General features: G+C 44.3%; 1 protein-coding gene across 7 annotated transcripts in view; it reads right to left on the reverse strand.

Moving 5' to 3' along the window:
* Positions 1 to 17971, reverse strand: part of GRB10 (growth factor receptor bound protein 10) — a 198043-nt gene extending 180072 nt beyond the window's left edge. For 4 of the 7 annotated variants that reach the window (XR_006172682.2, XM_065583931.1, XM_005278533.5 and 1 more), the window contains exon 1: positions 17344 to 17825. The gene's annotated coding sequence lies outside the window, so the exon portion shown is untranslated. Of the gene's footprint in view, positions 1 to 17343 lie in introns of all 7 variants that reach the window. The other 3 variants (XR_010598448.1, XR_002887898.3, XM_005278534.5) reach the window with 3 other exon arrangements.
* Positions 17972 to 18313: the final 342 nt, after the last annotated feature.

The following is an 18313-nucleotide window of genomic DNA, read 5'->3' on the forward strand; positions in this document are numbered from 1 at the left end:
GGAAGTTAACTTCCACAAATCAGAACAGGATTTCAAGCAGTTCATGAGACAAAAAGAGACTCCAGAAGTCAAATGGAGACACTACTCAGACAAAAACAAGGGGACAGTATTTGGCACCTTATTTTTCTGAAGAGATCTGCTCTGTGTGTTTTCTGAGTCAAGATCTACATATCTTCTGGTTACCCCACCATCACCACCATACCCCCGAACAATACTTTCATTACTTCTTAGCCCTATTTCACACTGTAGAGTCAAGTTTGTTCTTCTACCAGTGATGGAAGATAATCTAAGTCCGTTTCGTAACAGAAATTTAAGTGTTCCCTTTCTCTCACTGTCCCCCAAGCCTCTTCCCATTTTTCTCTTGCTGCTGCAAGAGCCCACATGACCAGGGGAGACAGCGAAGGTAGTTGCACAAAGCTGTCAAAATGCACAAAACTGATTCTAAGGGAAAGTCTCTAGTCTATCCAGTCACCTTAGATGTTATAACAGGCAAAATAAAATCAGAGAGAAGTGTAATTTTAAATCAGTGCTCATTTAAATTACAACTCCAGGCTCAAATTCAGTTTCATATCTTCAGCGTACCCATGCTACAACCCTGAGCTAATAGTAAAGCAGTGATCTGGCCTGCAGCATACTTTCTACTGGAAATAAGGCAAGGAGAAAACTTGGGAGACTTAGCAGTTCTGGAATTTGAAGATGGCCATCTTTACTTACAATATAAGAAAGATTAATCAGAGAATGGCACATTGACCATAACCATCCATCAGCCCTTATTAGAACTTCATTTTCAGTTTATTATAGTAGGGCACAAATCTATAGCTGGGGATCAGTTCCTGGACGTAGAACCTCAAGACTGCTATGCATCAGTTGCTACAATCAAGGTCTCTTTACTACCTGAAAACAATTCTAAACACAAACTGAAGAGACTGTATTGAGAAGCTACTCCTGTGGCATAGTCTGTATTTGAAACATCAGCATCTTCCATAGAGGTGATAAAGGAATCAACAGAAGGATACAGCTTGGAGAAAAAAAATGTATTCAAGAACTTTCAATGACTTCCGTGTTGCCATAAGTTGAAACTGCATGTCCGCTCTGACTTGAAGTACTATATATAGTCAACCTTTCTGTATGGATGTGAGCAGGACTCTTATTATAAAAAAGGGACATAGATAACTCAGAACATTCAAATTTTGAAATTACAGAAGAACGTTAAAAATTAGCTGGATAACCCAAACCATAAATGATGAGGTGAAAAGGATGAACATTGAGAACACAACTTTCTGCTGACCTATTGCTCGTGGATTGCAGAGCAACTTGATTCCAGCACTTTTACTATCAGGCAAGATCACAGGCAAGTCAGAAAGAGGGAAAGAGTCAGCTACATCAAACATCATCAGATGGACTAGTATCCACAGGAGAGTGAATGATTTAGAATTCTGCCACGAATGTGGGCGATGTGGACTGCAACCTTCCAACCTCCATAATAGAGGCCTCACTTGAGCAGAGTGTATCCTCCATGCAACAGACTTTCCTGCTGCAATGTGACTATATTACTATTCCTTTAAGTCAAAACTAGCTGAATCCCCCCCAACTAACTTTTTAAAGGTAAAGCACATTAGACGCAAGTTAACTATCTTTGAAATGTTCTCTCGTTAGATACCACTGGTACACCCTGGTTTGCTAGAGATCTGATAATGCATTGTTACGATACTAAAAAATACAGCTTGCATTAAGGGTTCTGGTACTTCACAATAATGCCTTCTGGGAACAGCCCGGAAGGGGGGGGGGGGGGGGAGAAACTGTTCAGACAAATAATTCTAACTCCCATTTTTCTCCCTGCAAGCTTCCAACACACAATTATTCTGAGGGCCCATTCAGCATTACTTTACTGGACATGTGTCATGGGTTGCATATACCCCATGCTGGCTCAGAAACCAAGGGGTTAATGCAGGTACTGCGGGTCCAATGCTGACTGGCAGCCTCACAGTGGCTGGGAAGACAAAAGGGTTGGGAATCAGAGGCGTGGGGCCACTGCCAGAGGAGTAAGTAGGCTGGAGAAGGGAACCTGCTCAAAGGCAGCACTCTGAGAAGAAATGACTGGACCAACAGGCTGAAAAGCCTATAGAAACCAGGGGAGGTCGGAAAGAGCTCAGGGCATAGCTGGAGTCATTGAGTCCTGAATCTGCCTGTCTGGCTTCATGGCCCTGATTTGGACCCCAGTTGGAGGTGGCAGGCCTGGGTTCCCCTACCAATCTCCAGAGAAACTTATGAATTGAGTGGGTTTCCAAACCCCCTGGACACCAGGACCAGCTGACCCCATCAGAAATAAGGAGGAAACCCACACACCCCAGTGGGAGTCAGGCAAGGGGAGCAGACTACCCCAGCAGACTGAGTGAACTCTGGTGCAATGTTCTGCCTGGCCAGAGGGGGTGCTGTAGTATTGACTGACCAGCCCACAGCATAGTTATATTTGGGCTTAAACATTCCAGCCCAAGTGTCTATACAGGCATGCACACAGAAAGGGGAGCTATGCAGTATATGAGTGTGAGTGACTGGGAATTGAAAGGCAGTTACCTAATGGTACCATTGGTCTTTACAGAGCATGGCGTATGCACCAATGAATTCGATGGCTGCAGAGTTCAAAGCCGGAGTGACAGTCCCCATAGGTAGGGCACACCCATGTACTAGCAATGCTCTGAATCCGAGAAGCAAATTCTTTCCTCCTCTGATGCCAGCCATCAAAACACTTGATCCAGTCTACCTCACAAAGCCTCGCTCCATCTACAAAAGCTGACTGCCAACCAGAGCAGTATTCTGCACTCCTTCCCCCCGCCACATCATCTTCAGAGATTCCAAAGGATACTAAATCATCTTTGCAAGCATCCTGAAATTTGTGCAGCAATCTGCCTCTTTTTTCTAGACCCTTCGCGAGCTTCCGAGCACAACACTGTAATCCAGCATTCGCTTGACATGTCCAAGCCACCCGAGGCTTTTCTTACTAATCACTATTCCCATGAATACCAGCACGATTTAACACTTCCACATTTCTCACCCTGTCATCTTATTTGAAGAATTTTACAAGAGCATTTGATATGAAAACTGTTCAGTCTTTTGGTATGTTGGTGTAAGTCATCCATGTTTCTGAGCCATACAGAAGGGTGGCTAAAACATATCGAATACAGATTTCTACTTTAGTTTACAATTTTTTGTTGTCCCAGGCTCTGTGTTGCAAAAGACAGAATTTTCTGGCTGCTTTGCTACTAATAAGCTCAGCATCAAGATCTACATTGCTGGTAACAGTAGAGTCCAGGTAGCAAAATTTGTCAGCATCCAGACAAAATACCATCTAAGGGGATATCTGGAATTGGTTCCGAAGAGCCTCGGTACATGATAAGTCTTCTTCAAGTTTACTGCTAGCCCAAAGATTTTGCATGAATCAGAAAACTTGTTAAGCTGTTGTAGGGCATCAACGCTATGACCCACAAAGGCTGCATCATCTGCAAACAATAGGTCCCTTGTGATGGACTTTCCTTCACCTTCGTTTTAGCTCTGAACCTTGCAACATTAAAGGAACCTCCATCATGTCTAGTGCTAAGATAGACACTTCTCAAATATCACGGAACACATGTTGAACCAGGAATAGGAGGTAAATATTAAAATGTAGGAGCCAGTACGCAGCCCTGCTTCACTCCATTGCTGATGTTAAACGAATCAGACTCTTGGTTTTCATACATTACAGTTGCCTTCATGTCATTGTGTAAGAATCTCACAAGGTTTAGCAATATACATGGACAATCAAGCTTCTTCCAGACAACGTAAAGCCCTGACCGCCTAACCATGTCAAAAGGCTTTTGTTAAATCTATAAAATACTGCTAGGGGAATTCTGTGCCACTGCGCATGCACAGACTTTATATCCCCCACAGATTTCTTTGCTTCCTGCACCCATTGCTCCTCAACTGCAGGGGGAGGAATCACTATGCAGGGAGCTGCTCCCTCATCTGCCCAACCCCTGTGCATCCAGAACCCCCACCCCCGACAAGCCCCACTCCCCCGCACCACCTCAATAAGCCACCTGCACCCAGATCCCCACCCTACCGAGCCCAACCAGCTGCACCTGGATCTCCACCTCACTGAGCCCCACTCCCCCAGCAACAGGACCCCCCACTGAGCTCGCCACACCCAGATACCCTGCCAAGCTCTATCCACCCACACCCAGATCCCCGCTGCTGAGCCCCAACCACCTTCACCTGGACCCGCCCCCCTGCAGAGTCCCATTACCCTTGTACCCAGAGCCCCTCACCCCCCCCCAAGCCCCTGTGCATCCAGATTCCCCCACCACCACCCCAGGGTCCCCAACTGAGCTCCCCCACACTGAACCTTCTCAACCCAAACCTGGACCACCCACTAAGTCCCTCCACACTTGGATCCTGCTTTGCTGAACCTGCCTGCCCGCACCTGGCACGGAGGGGCAGGGCACTGGGCTGTTTCTGGGACAGGCTCGTTCATTGCGCTGTGCCAGGGTTGGGTGCAGCCTCACTACTGAGTCCATGTCCTAGGGGAAAAGGGGCTGCACAGTGATCTCCCACCTCTGTGCAGCCGGTGACCTGTGCTCCCCAATGGCAAGCTGGAGCCTCCACATTTAGAAGACAATTAAAATTTGCAGAATTTTAAAATATTGTGCACAGAATTTTTTGGTACAGAATGCCCTCGGAAGTAATAAAAGCCAGGTACAGTGGAATATGCTTCTCTCTACACTTTTCCTGTAGGTGTCTTACAGAGAAGACCATGTCTATAATGGCCCTTCCCAAGCAGAAGCCACACTGGCTGTCAGGATAGCTTCTCTCAGTTAAAGTTTGAAGTCTTACGCTGTATTCTTTTACTTGGATTTTTCCCACGATTTTAAGAGGAGATATCCCTCTGTGGTTATTATAATCACTTCTGTCTCCTTTGTTTGTTTTTTTGATAGAGTTGGATGAAAAACCATCCTTAAAAACTTGCAGAACAATTTTTTTCCCCCCTTCTAGAGTAGCAATATCTCACGCAATCTTTGCAGCAAGTCTTGTTTGTGCATTTGTAGATTTCAGCAGGTGAACAGTCAGACCTGAAGCTTTGCTGTTGAGAATCTTTTTGATGCTTTGTTCAAGTTCCTCTAGTGTAGGTTTGACATCCAGCGAAGTCATAACTTGAAATCCAGGCAATTCATACAACACACGTTGGTCTACTACAGACTCCCTTGAGTATATATCATTTCACAGTGCTCAACCCACCTCTCCAGTTACTTCCCTTTACAAGTTATAATATTGCCATCCAGATCTTTCAGTGAAGCGGTCTTGTTTTCTATAATGCCCTCACACAACCGCCTACCGTCCCCTGCATCAGCCACCTTTGGATGCTGTCCCAGAGACCCAGCCAAAATTCTTGAGCACACCTCCTGGAATCTATTTGAACAATCTTATGAGCTTCTCTTAGGCTGTTGAGTGAATCATTAGTCACTAAGGATGCAGTAATCTTTAGCTCATTCAAGGATTTATATTCCCCCATCTGTAGTAAGATCAGTTTTTTCTGCCACCTTTCCCCCCCATTGCTCCTCCCCCTCTCCATGTAGCACGTCCAGTGGTCAGTTTTATGTACAGCTTACTTATAAGATCCCTATTGAGTTATGATTTACTAATTAGTTCATTATTGATCATTACAGTCCTTCCAGAGCAGGTCTCCATGGGTTTACAATCCCAGAAACTGTCTACTTCAGATACATATTTGAAACTACAAGAGTCAGGTTTGAGTTACTGTTTAAAAAAAAAAAAAAATTCAAAGTATGCAGGATACTTTGGTTGTATTATAAATGTAAATTTCTAGTCTTGATATCTTATAAAGCTTCTGTCCCCTCCAAAAAGCCACATATTTGAAGTTACTGAAGACAGACAAGTAGTATTTTCTTCTACCTTCTGTTGAAGTGTGGATAACTTCATAACACCAGCTTAGAAATAAAAATAAAGAAATACTCTTCAACAATTCTTGGTATGAAGAAAGAAATTGTTCCAGCTTTCTGTTAGTCCCTTACAGAATATTACACCAGTGCTTCTGTGGTGGCAATCAGCTTCTGCTAGGGCACTCTTTAGGTATATTTGAGATCAGAGGAATAAAAGGAACAATTAAGGCAGATGTTTGCCATCTATGATTCTCAAGTCATTGAGAGTTCCCAGTAAGCCAGAGCTACTAGACAGCAACATCAGGACTTTCTGGGATCGATTCCAAAAAAACAGATGTGCTAGAGCCTTCCCTGCCACCTGGTATTGATCCTGCTCCCTCACCAAGTATTACACCGGTGCTCTTGTCTAGCACCACAACTCAATAGAGGAATGCAAAATGGATGGGGGAAAGTCGCAAAACCATGGTCTATTGCAGACTGCTACAATTCTTTGGCGAACCCATGTTGGCTCTGACAGTTTATTTTACTCCCTTTTACCACTGTCAACTAGTGTATTAGGTCGGAAGTAACTTTACTGCCAACACAAAGAAAAAAAATCCCTATGCTATTTAACGTTTAAGTAGTGTCTTGTCTCTTCACACTTCATATGATGTTTTATGAAAAGTAAGTTTATTAAAAAGCCTGTGATTCACTTAGCAATTGAGAGCAGTATTTTGGTGATTTGTGGGAAGGGGTGAGAGTCTTGATACATACATATTTGTAGATACTGTATGCTTTTGGATAGCTTTGTACAAGACAGGTCTACATAAAGGTTTCCATAAACAGCATTAATAGAATTGTCAAATGTTAGTTCACAAATGATACATGTGTATGAAAGATTGATATTGAACTTTGCATTAAATGGAGGGAGATTTACCTGATTGGAAAGACTGAGCTCGTTACACAGCAACAGGTGGTCAAAGCTCTCTCACCAGCTGGTGCTGAACTAGCAGATAAGCTGGCTAAAAGTTTCTGAAGAGATGTGCTGTTCACGTTTTCTTATAACCAACATTCCAGGAAGCCTGAATTGCAGGTCTTCACTGCTTGTCTGTGCACTTGCCCTTGCTTTGTTTTACCCAAGTAATAATTTGACAACTCAAGTCAAAAGTAATTCTGCATTTAAGGGAAAGAAGACTGACATTTGCTGACTTTAATGGAAGGGATGGTGACTAAAGAACCATGGCTGTTTTCACACTCATTTCAGTAACAATAGTCCTAACCCAACCAGGAGGGGCTGTATAATAGTACCTGGAAACAGTCTGTCCTACAACCTCTGAAAGGGCAGGAGAGCTAGAGGATGGGGCATGAAGATGAGATGGTGTCCAACTATAGCAGCTGGTAGGTCCCAATTTGCTAAGTGATGCAACAAACATTTGTGCTTTTATTTGATGCTACCTATTACAAGGTAACTCCTGGATGTGAACCATTTTCCTGAACAGCAGTGGTGCCTCTTTCAAGCAAACCTAGAACCACAACCCTTTTCCACCCACGTGAAGGAAAAATTTTCATGAGGAACCCATTTCCCTTTCAATCAGCCAAGGGGGTTAAAATAAGCGGGTTAGTGGTAGGAAGGTATGGTGCAAATAAGTCAAATTTCAGTGTCTTAAAGAAAAACATATATACTTACGCCAACATTATTCTAGTTACCTACTGTTACTTACATTACTAGAAGCACTAGGACTGTTACCTTCTATGAAGTTCTGACGCATCAAGAGTTTTAGTCTAGAATTCTGACAGGATTCAGCAAAGTACCATCTGCAAAAGGTGGGGAGGGGGGGGGGGGAGCCTGAGCCATAGCTATGGTAATCTTACTATAAAGATAAAACTTGCACGACTGAGTTGCATGTCAAAGTGAGCTAGAGAAAAAAAATTTTTTTTTTTTAGCCTGGTTGGTAGGAGGACAGGTAGTCCTGCTCCGGGAAATAATGGCAGCAGACAATGCATCCAACTTGATCTTCAGTTTTCGAACTGGATTCCTGGAGTTCAGAATGCAAATATTAATTCTTGTGTCTACAATGGATTCCTAAATGCTTAGACATCGAAACCTGTCTTTAATTAACTTTAGGAACGAGTGTGCAAAATGAGGCCTAGCCAGATTTCTATTGCAATGGATTAGCCTGCATATTACTCCGCAGAGGCCTGCTAGCCCACCAACAGCATCAGAAAAGCTTGAGAATTCCGCTTGGGTCTCCCAGCCAAGATAAAGCCTTAGCCAAGCTCCCGTATGCACAGACACTAAATTCTGTGGCCTGTCTGGGTTGACTCCAGCTTGTTTGACCCAGCAGCGTGGCATTAATAAAACATTTATTTTTTTCCTGGTGGTTTCCCTCTTAGACTTGTCATTTCTAGATATTTTTGCAGCGGACTTTTTTGCTCTGACACGCTGAGGCAGAACTGGCCTTAACCACTAGAGCTTGGACATAGACAAAAGTTCCTCTGGGGAACTTTACCAGCTTAATCACTTCCAAATCCACAAGCCATTCCATGTTAGCTAGAACTATATGCCATTTTAGCTTTGCAACAGAGCCTTTAAATCAGATTAAATTGCTCCTAGATACTGTAAGACAACATCACAAGATGCTCAATAAGGGAGGGTGAGATGACTGGACACAAAAGGCCTGAGAAATTCTAGTCTCTTCATGACCAGCTGGCTTTGTAATGACTGCCAGCAGTTTTTCCTCCATTTGTAGAAAGAGAAACAGTTGAATGATTTTATTGTAGGCCACAATTATATGCATGTCCAACTTATCCAAGACTAAAAGATTAGTACCGTACCACATTCTTCAATCCTGCTGATGAAGCAATTGGCAGAACCAGCACTATCTTATAATGTGATGAGAAAGTTACCTGAACCACAACCCTGTTGTACTTTGCAAGTTTCATCATACTAAATATTTGATCTCTACCTACCATAAAGGCTGCACACCTCTAGTATCAGCTGTGCTATTCTTTGGAATTGCTCCTTTGACTTTAAAACTTTGACATCATACTTTTTTTAATCCACCTTGATAGCAAGGATTTCAAAGCATTTTCTGATCAGAATACAGAACAAGTGCAATTCTCTTCCTGTAATATTCAGCCCAGTTTCAGTATCTCTATAAGGATTTTACTTTAGGAGCCTAAAATTAAGCTCCTTTTTTGGGGAAGTCTTGACTTTGTGGTTTTTTCCTTACTGTTCTTCCTATATAGTCACACAAAGTGACCATTTGATTTATCTGGAGTGCTTTGGTATCAGAAGGAGGACGGAAGAACTATTTCCCTGTAAACAGTGTTGATATTTAGGCGTTATACCACACACACAAAACTCAAGTCTGCTGCTTGCTTGAAGCCTTCTATGATATTCTGCCCCCCAAGGAAGCAGCACACTTGATAGGATCTGAACTGCCTCTACACAGGAAAGAGAAGGGGTGTTAGGAAGACAAGCAGGAAGGGGGCTAAAAATTAGAATATGTACGTTACGCACCTTTCAGAAGACCTGGACAAACTGCCCATTAACAACTCCCACTAAGGCCGATCCCGTCTAAACTGCCACCTGTACCACACTAGAGAGGGTGTAAGCAGCAAGTAGCATTTGATCTCTTCTGTTGCTACAGCTGAGTTTTTAGCCCTCCTTCTCAACTCTCATGACGCTTTCAAGCAAACAAAATGGGGCTCAAGTGAGGTATTGCTTAACCGTCAAGGGCTGTTGTCTATAGCAGTTTGTTAGAACATCCCGCTAAATAAACAGCGAAAGCCTTTGATTCATGTAAGTCAAATACAATCATCACTGTCCTATTGTTTCTGATCAGTTTGAAAAGCCAGGTAGTTTCCCCCCCAGAAAGGCCATGACTATGGACAGGTCTAGACTTCAGCTAGAAGCTTACTTCCCAGAAGAGCTAGACATCCGCTAGCTCTGCTTGGAGCTAGTATTCTAAAAATAGCACCTTAGTCAGGGGCAGCACAGGAAGCAGGTTGAGACAGCCTCCCAGTACACACCCAGGGCATCCGGGTGGGTTGATACTTGGGCGGCTAGCCTGAGCCCCCCACCTGTGGAACCCCAAGCTTACACTGCTATTTTTAGCATGCCAGCTCAAGCAGAGCTAGCACGTCTACCTGCTTTGGGAACCATGCTTCTAGCTGTAGTGTCACCATTTTCAGACAACTAGAAGTCGAACAACCAGAAAGCTGAGTAAAATTCAGAACTAAGGGCAAATCAGCCTCAACTTTTTTAAATCTACTTATTTGTCTGTTTCATGACTCCCTGGTGCTAAGAAGTTCGGTACCTTTAATAGAAGCCAAAAGACAAATCCAAGTTGACACTATAGTTCATGAGTTTTTGCAGGGAGGGTTTCTTAAAGCCACTCTTCATAAAGAGATTGAGACAGATCCTCCATCAAGACAGTGTGCAACGGCAGGTCTCGTGTAGTTTAGGCCCCGCAGGCAAGATCTGGGTGTGTCAATCTGGTAGATAAGCTCAAAGGCTGTCTAACTCCTCACAAAACAGCCTGGGGGAGGAAGCATAAAGATCCTTCACAGCCTTTAGCCTAATGGTTAGGGTGCTCAGCCAGGATATGAGAGACCCTGGTTCAACTCCTCCCAGTGAGAAGAAGGGATTTGAACAGGGATCTACCAACCTTAGAGATGAGCACCCAACCCACTGAACTACAGAATATTCTGATATAGGTCTGTCTCCATCACTCTTATTGAAAAGTAGAATATTAACTCATTAAATTGAGCCAGAGAAAATGAGAATCACTCTATAGTCCAGTGGGTGGAGCACCCACCTGAGAGATGGGAGACTCCAGTTGAAATTCCTCCTCATCAGGCAGAGGAGGAAACTGAACTGGGGCCTCCCACATCCTGGGTGAGTATCCTAACCCCTGGACTAAAAGTTATGAAGGACGCCCTCCTCCATCACCATTTTGTACAGAGTTAGGTGCCTAAGCTACCTGACTCCAGGAAAGGGGTTCCCAGCTGTGGACTGCAAGTAGAGATAGCATTGAACTCCACGAGAAGGGTGGCGTAAGGACACATCCTTTTCATCAGCATCTCCTATTGGCTAACGTAGGCAGAGCCTCACCTAGCATGTTGCCTTTTGGGGATCACATTCTAAGGTGCCTGTTTCTCCCTAATCTTTGTAGAGGGAGCCTAGGCACATAACTCAGGCTTTGCAGATCCCATTGATTTTCCAGGCATCGAGAAGTTAAGCATTGCAACACCCCTTGTCATCAGACCATCATCTCTCCTCATAGTTATGCTGCATCCAAATCCTGTCATTGGGAAATCTGTGTTCAAATGTTACGTTCACTGGCAATATGCAAAGTGAATGCAAAACACCACAGAGTTACAGCGGGGGGGAGAAGAGGGGAATAAAGCAGTCTGACCCACTGAGAAGTCGCTTATTGATACAAGAACAATTGCTCTATAAAGTAGAAAGTCTTGAGTTATGACAAAGGAATACTTTCACTTCTCAGGCGATGTTGGTAATATTAATAGTAATGCAGAAGAATCACTCAGTGCACAAGGCACTTCTAGTTTGATAGGAGATAGCAGTATAACATACAGTAAAAAGCAGTTAGCACCAAGACCCTCCTAAATGGATTTTATTAGCAGCATACAGTTGAGCTAGAGAACAAAGTACCCAGTGATACTTTCCTGAAAGGCAGTAATCATAAGGCTAAGACATCAGGAGTTCCCCTTTCACAGTGTACTAAGCTTCTGAAATTTTAGCTTTTTACAGGTTTATATCTATGCATGTATTTTGACATAAAGGAACTACTGATTCCTCTTCTGGAATAATGTTCAAGAAACTAAAATGTTACCAGTATAGTAAGTGACACCATCAGAGTATTTAGCCTCAGTCCCCATTCCCTTTTCCCCTTCCCAAAGTTTTAGTTAGGAGTGAAGGGTAGTTTTGGTGTGTGAATCTTAAAGTTCAATAGCTCGGTTGAGATGAGTGTCTGAACATTTTAGAGATGAAGTCAATAAGTTGCCTGAATTCTGACTTTTGCCCTTCACCTCTGGGATGTTTCAGAAACCAGTAACACTGACATTTTTAGGAGGATAGCTAAAAGTTAAACATTTTATATGCACCAAGGAAAGCATAAGAGAAAGGAGAGAGTTAAGTCATCCATCTGGTAAGGTTAAGGGGGAAAAAAGGGACTTCAAAGGTAGAGCAGGAGTGGAATGATGAGGCTTTGAAGCACCCAATTCTTTGCCAGCAATCAAAGGGTTTTCATATATGAAATATTCGAGCAAGCTGTAAGGCAGATTTCTGGAGACTCCATGTGATTCAGTCCAATTGCCACTTCCCACACATTTAAGTTTTGAAGTTAGGCAAAAAGTCATTTTAATTGCTCCAGGAGCGAATATTCTCTCTCTCACACACACCTAGGCTCAAGGTAAGAGTTTCAGGTTTTTGTATAGTGATAGCAATCAGCACTTAAAAATTGTTTGAAAGCTATTTAATGGGTTGATTTTTTTTTTGAAAGCGCCACTAAATTATGTGTGTTGTGAAACAATGAAGAAAATTATGAGTACCACTCTTAAAAGTACCAAGGCTGCAGCTAAGATAGCAAAAAAAAAAAAAAAGGAAAGAGTCCCTAGATTATGGGCAATAGAGACCCTATTAGATTACCAAACAGCACTGCATTTTCTCATCATGGTGATGTAATGGAAAGTGATATTGCAGAAGACTGCAGCATCATTCACTCCTGACTCAGTTATAGCCCTCAACAACCACAAGCTCATATTCATAACATATCCTCATCACTACCCATCTTTACATTAGTCTTTTAACATTTGTGTCCATGACGCCTACAGGACAGGAGTACTTTGGTCAGTCTATTCAGCAAATCGGTTGAAGTATGACAACCACAACTGTTGGTCTGTAAGACAGTTTCATCCAAGTCTGTCAGAGCTTTGGATCTCAGTCTCCTTTTGCTCTCACTGGACGGATGAGCATTTCCTCCACAGCATGCTCAATACAGCCTGCCAGAAAAGTTTGATTTCCTATTTTTTCCCTGCTGAGAGCTAGTAGAAACTGGCATTGATTTAGGTTGGGAAGAATCAGATGCCAGTTTACCAGTAGTTTAAGTAAACATATGTTTACAATTACCTCGTTCATCATGACCTACTTGTGTGGAGTTGCCTTTTTGGAACTAGTTCATGTTTACTGACTCTGGTCTCTGAACAAAGCTGAAACATTAAAATTTACTGTAACTGAGAGCCATTGTATCAGCACCCTGCTTGAAAAGTTAGGGCCATAGGATTCTGAGGGTATGTCTTCACTACCCGCCGTATCGGCGGATAGCAATCGATTTATCCAGGATCGATATATCACGTCTCGTTAAGACACGATATATCGATCCCCGAACGCGCTCACCGTCCACTCCGGAACTCCACCAGAGCGAGCGGCGGTAGCGCAGTCGACAGGGAGCCGCGGCCTTCGATCCCGCGCCGTCTGGACCCCAGGTAATTCGATCCAAGATACGCAACTTCAGCTACGCGAATAGCGTAGCTGAAGTTGAAGTATCTTGGATCGATCCTCCCCCCCCCCCCAGTGTAGACCAGCCCTTAGACATGAATTGATACACAATCCTAAGACAAACACTACACTGGGTTTCTCGGGGAAAGCTGCACTCTGAGTAGAGCCACAGTGTCTCCTGGCCCATGGTTAACCCTGGATAAGCAAGCATAAGCAATATAAATGACCCTCCGACATCACCACAAAAAAAGTTCTCTTCAAACAGAAAGGAGGTGCAGATTGTGTTGTGTGCCAGCTGGTCCTTTGGAGAGCTGTATCTGCTCGGACTTGTCCCCAGCAGTCAAGAGGGAACATCTCATCCTACATTTTAAGCTACCTAAAGAGTAAGCATGAAGCAAGCTACAGCAAAGACCACAATAATAAGACATTTCATAGGGTCAGACAGCTCAAATTTCAAAAGAATAGTTTCTTTGCTTTTCCTAGCTTAAGCGCTGATGGGAAAGAAATTCATATGGGAAAAAAAACTATTTTTTACATTGAAAATCAGTCCATGCATCCCTAGTAATAAATTAACATAGAGGGATAGAATGGAAATGCCAAGAAGTTAATACAGCAACACTACCACAACCCATTAAGTTATAGAACATTACCAAATGGTCTTTAAATGTTTACCCAGTCTAACTTCAAGCAAACATTTTAAAGTAAAGAAATCAAGTTTACAGCAGTTTTTACTAATCCAGTGATAGCTTTACCTAGACAAGTCAAATGATTGAGTACATCCAGAGTCCTACAAGTTCAAGTTAGTACAACCCCTTAAAGCCCTCCGGTATTACATTCCCTTGTATGACTGGCAAGGGGGCTTTGCAACTCTCCATTCAGTTAGGGACAACCACCTCAATATATACATATCTAGATTATTTGTGGTATCTAAGGGGAAAGCCTCAGTGAAGCTGGTTGTGGCTCCCAGCCTAGAGCTGCTCTGCAGTATACCAGCTGCTAACAGTCTCCAATTGGACATCTGCTTGCTGGGGATTGTCAGATAACATCCTCCCCCTCCCTACCAGTGTTGCAAGGGCTGCTGGAAGAGATGGCACATGGCCTAGCTATACCATCTCTATGCCAGCTGGCGACTCCCCATCTTGGAAGAAACCTTCAGCTAAGGAGATCCAGCTACTTTTAGCCTTTACACGCCAGTGGACTGCAATTCAGGATCTGGCCCACATTTCACAGGAAGACTTGTAGCAATTCTTGTTAGATTCAAAGTCATTTAAGTATGTATGACACAGGGTTGCAAATGTTTGCTCTACATATGATTATACCAGCTGTGTTCTATGAACAGAACAGAACTACAGATATCCATTTTACATTTAGGTAATGCTTTCAAAATAAATACAAAAACACCACTGAAAGCAAGTCACGCCTGGGTTAGAGGTTGAAAGCCAACATGCACAACAGTAGGGGAGAGGATATTTTGACTGACAAAAACCAAGGAAACTCACTAGAACATCCAGCCAGAGCAAACAAGATCTACTTTAAGAACAAAGAGTGAAAATGAAGTACAATATTAGCAGGCGGGGAGAAGGGAGGAAACAATAAACTTCTGGCAAGTGTAGGGGTCTGCTTCCATACATTATCATTCAGAACAGATGTTACCAAACATTACTTTTTAGTCTGTTTGCTGTGAGTTGTGTTGCATATTTAAAAACTAAATTGAGCCAAGCAAGTTTTGATATCAAAGATTAAGTTTATTCATTAGACTACAACTGTGTATCTTGAGACCAAAGGCAAGAGAAAGAGAGGAATATGCTTCTTGAACAGCCACATCTCTTCCATTCAGACCTTGCTAGGGAATTTACGGGTATGTTCTGAGCATTCTGGATGTCCCTTCACTCCTCTTCCCCCTATCTAAATGAACTCGACTGAAGCAGCAGTCCAGGCTGTTATTTACACCATTTAATGTTTCAGGCACACTTCTCTCTTCCACTCAGATTGTCTAATCTCCATACTTTTTTTTTTTTTTTTTTAAACCTGTCCTCATAACTCACTCCTTTTAATCCTCGGATTAGCCTTGTTGCCCTCCTCTGTACCTTTGAGTGCTGTAAGTGCAACTGGCCCATGAATTTAAGAATAAGTCAAACTGAAATCTTATAACTGCTTACTGATCTCATCTCCTACAGAAGCTTTGTTCAAAAGATCATTCAAGCACCTCTGTGAAGTGATACAATTTCACTTGACTATTAAGTTCAATTTTAGAAATGTAACATTCCACTCCCACCCTCTCCACTGTGCCAATTGTTGTTTCTCACTTTACATGAGTAAAATCATGAACAAGCACAGAATTGCTCTGTGAACCTTGATCAGTACCACTTTGACATACCGGCAACATATGTTCCCAGTTCAACAAATCAAAACATTTTACACAAAACACCACTGCAGATAGAGTGGTGCTCCCAAGTGCTGAATCAGCACGTTCCATACTACTTCTAAAATAAAATGTTATGTTGATTTTAAGGGGGAGGAAGGGGAAGGGAAGGGGGGGGGCTGGCAGTTTAAATCCGTAGCAAAAGAGATTTTGCAATAGTGCATCTGCCGACCCAATTAACTGCAGACTTTCTTTTATAAAATGATAGTTTAGGTCCCAGTTTGCAAAATGGCAAACAATGTATAAAAGGGGAGTCCATGTGGAACAGTTTTCTGCTGCTCTACCTCCAATCATGAGTCTGAAGTGGGGGAGGACAAGAGGGAAGAAGGTAAAAACCTCTCCCTCCAACCCAAGTCTTATTTTACACATAACAGGTTACAATAAGCTACCCAATATTACCCAGAAGCCAACAAAATGCTGTCCCACACCAGTGTTCAAATATTCCCCTTACTCCCCAATACTTGCTTTTGCAGCTACCATCACAGATTTACAAAACAGAAAAGAAGGAAGGTGGCAGCACCCAGGAGTGGCACTTTTGTGAACTGTCCTTTGCCTCAGTCTTCTTGCCGAAAGAGAAAAAAAATGCAAGGAATAGGATTTCAGACCTAAACTTCTAATACCTCTAGGAAAAGCAGAGCAAAAGAAACAGTTTAGCTTTCCTCAGACCCTGTAAAAGCAGCTGCAATTCCAGATAAATACTTAGAAAGTGCAGGCTAGTAAGTACAGCACCCCCCAGATCTGGTGCAAATGGAAAATCAGTCTGGGAGAAGAACCATGTTCACAGATGGATTAAGAATAGGACTTATTCTGTGGCTCAAGATCCCCTCTGATCGCTGCAACCCAGCCTCCCCCCAACGCGCTTTTCTTTAGAGCTTGAAAGGATCTCACGTCTGACAACGAAGTGGTTCAAATACGTGCACAGGCTCAATGACTCCCCCAAGGGGCTAATAAAGGTCCAAACGAGGAGAGAAAAGAGAACACAGCAAATTACTAACAACTGATTCGCAGCATTAAACTCGCCTGAAGTCTTGTCACTCGGGAGGGGAAATGGAAAGTGGTTCCAGTTTTCCAGCCCGGTTTAATTGGGAAGTTTTGAAAGTGACCAACTAAATCCGAAGCCAGAGAAAGAATTGCACACTCCTCCCCACCTCCCTCAGCTCTAATCTCGGCTACTAAGGACCCAGCACACAAGCTCCCTAGCAGTTCTATATATACGCACAGGCGCGCTGTCCCCTTGCAATTTAGCCCCATTGCCTCTGGCGTCCTCCCTCACCCCAGCCTGTTCTGGGGCGGAGAGGGAGCGCCTAAGCCAGTGCATTTTGCATTTGCAGTCTTGGACCTTTCTCAACAGTTTGCTCCTTCAGACTGTCCAACCCCCCGCAAGATTCCTCCTCTTTCCCCCTTGCAAGAGACGCATGCAGGATGTTACATGCCCACCCCAAAGTGGCTGGGGTAAGCAATAGACCTTCGCCCCCCGATTCTCTTACCTGCTGCCTGCGGTTCCTCTTTCGCCCTCGTGGCCTCCCTCCCGCTGCTCGGGACACCAGCGCTGCCCCCTCCCCCTCTTGAGAGCTTCTCTGTGCGTCTGGCTCCTTCTGTCTCGCACGCTCCGATCAAGTTTTGTTGCTGTTGTTCTGGTGGGGCCGGGAGTAGAGCAGGCAGCGGGGGATGCAATGGGGAGACGGGGTATCTTCGTAGTGTGGCGTGGGAGAGGTGGAAAGTTAAACTCCCAGCGCACACGCCAAAAAACTATACGGTGCGGGGGGGAATTTGCAAAGAAAACTTCTGCCCGTGCTGCTGCTGCTGCTGCGCCTGAACCGCTGCTGCGGATCCTGCTCCCGCTCCCTCCTCCAGGTTCCTGGTATTAACACGGGGCTACGTGCCCCTGCCACCGAGATCTTGCTTCGTACTCAGCTGACTCTCCAGCTTAAGATGCATCATCTCCACCGTCCCCCTCCCCCTTTAATAGGCTTTAAACCCACCTCCCACCCCGGCACCGCCTCCGCTGGCTCCACGCAGCCGCAGCCCGAGCCATTCCACGCCCCAGCCCAGCCGCCTCCCCGCCCAGCCGGCCGCGGGCCGGGGAAGGGCAGCGAGCTGCTCCAGTGCGTCCCGCTGGAGTTCTCCCAGCCCGGTCCGGGGTTTGTTTTCCAGCCTCGCTGCTCCCTGCGCCAATCGGCTGCCAGCGTTCCTCGAGCCCGGCTGCAGACGGAGCTCCTGTTCCTGGCTAGTCGCTGTGCGGACACAAACGCGCCCTAGGTTTGCCCGAGCTCAGACACTTGAGCCCCTGCCCCCAGGCCCGCTCACAGTCGCGCCGCTCTGGTACGCAACAGACACGTGTGTGTACACGCTGAGCTGCAGCCTGCACCCGCCACTAACGCCGTCCACACACAGACACGCACCGAGCCCAGGCTCACTTGCATTCCGCCACACACTGTTTCAGACTCACACTCACCC

The sequence above is a fragment of the Chrysemys picta genome, chromosome 2 (assembly GCF_011386835.1).
Source record: "Chrysemys picta bellii isolate R12L10 chromosome 2, ASM1138683v2, whole genome shotgun sequence".
Classification (NCBI taxonomy): Eukaryota; Metazoa; Chordata; order Testudines; family Emydidae; genus Chrysemys; species Chrysemys picta.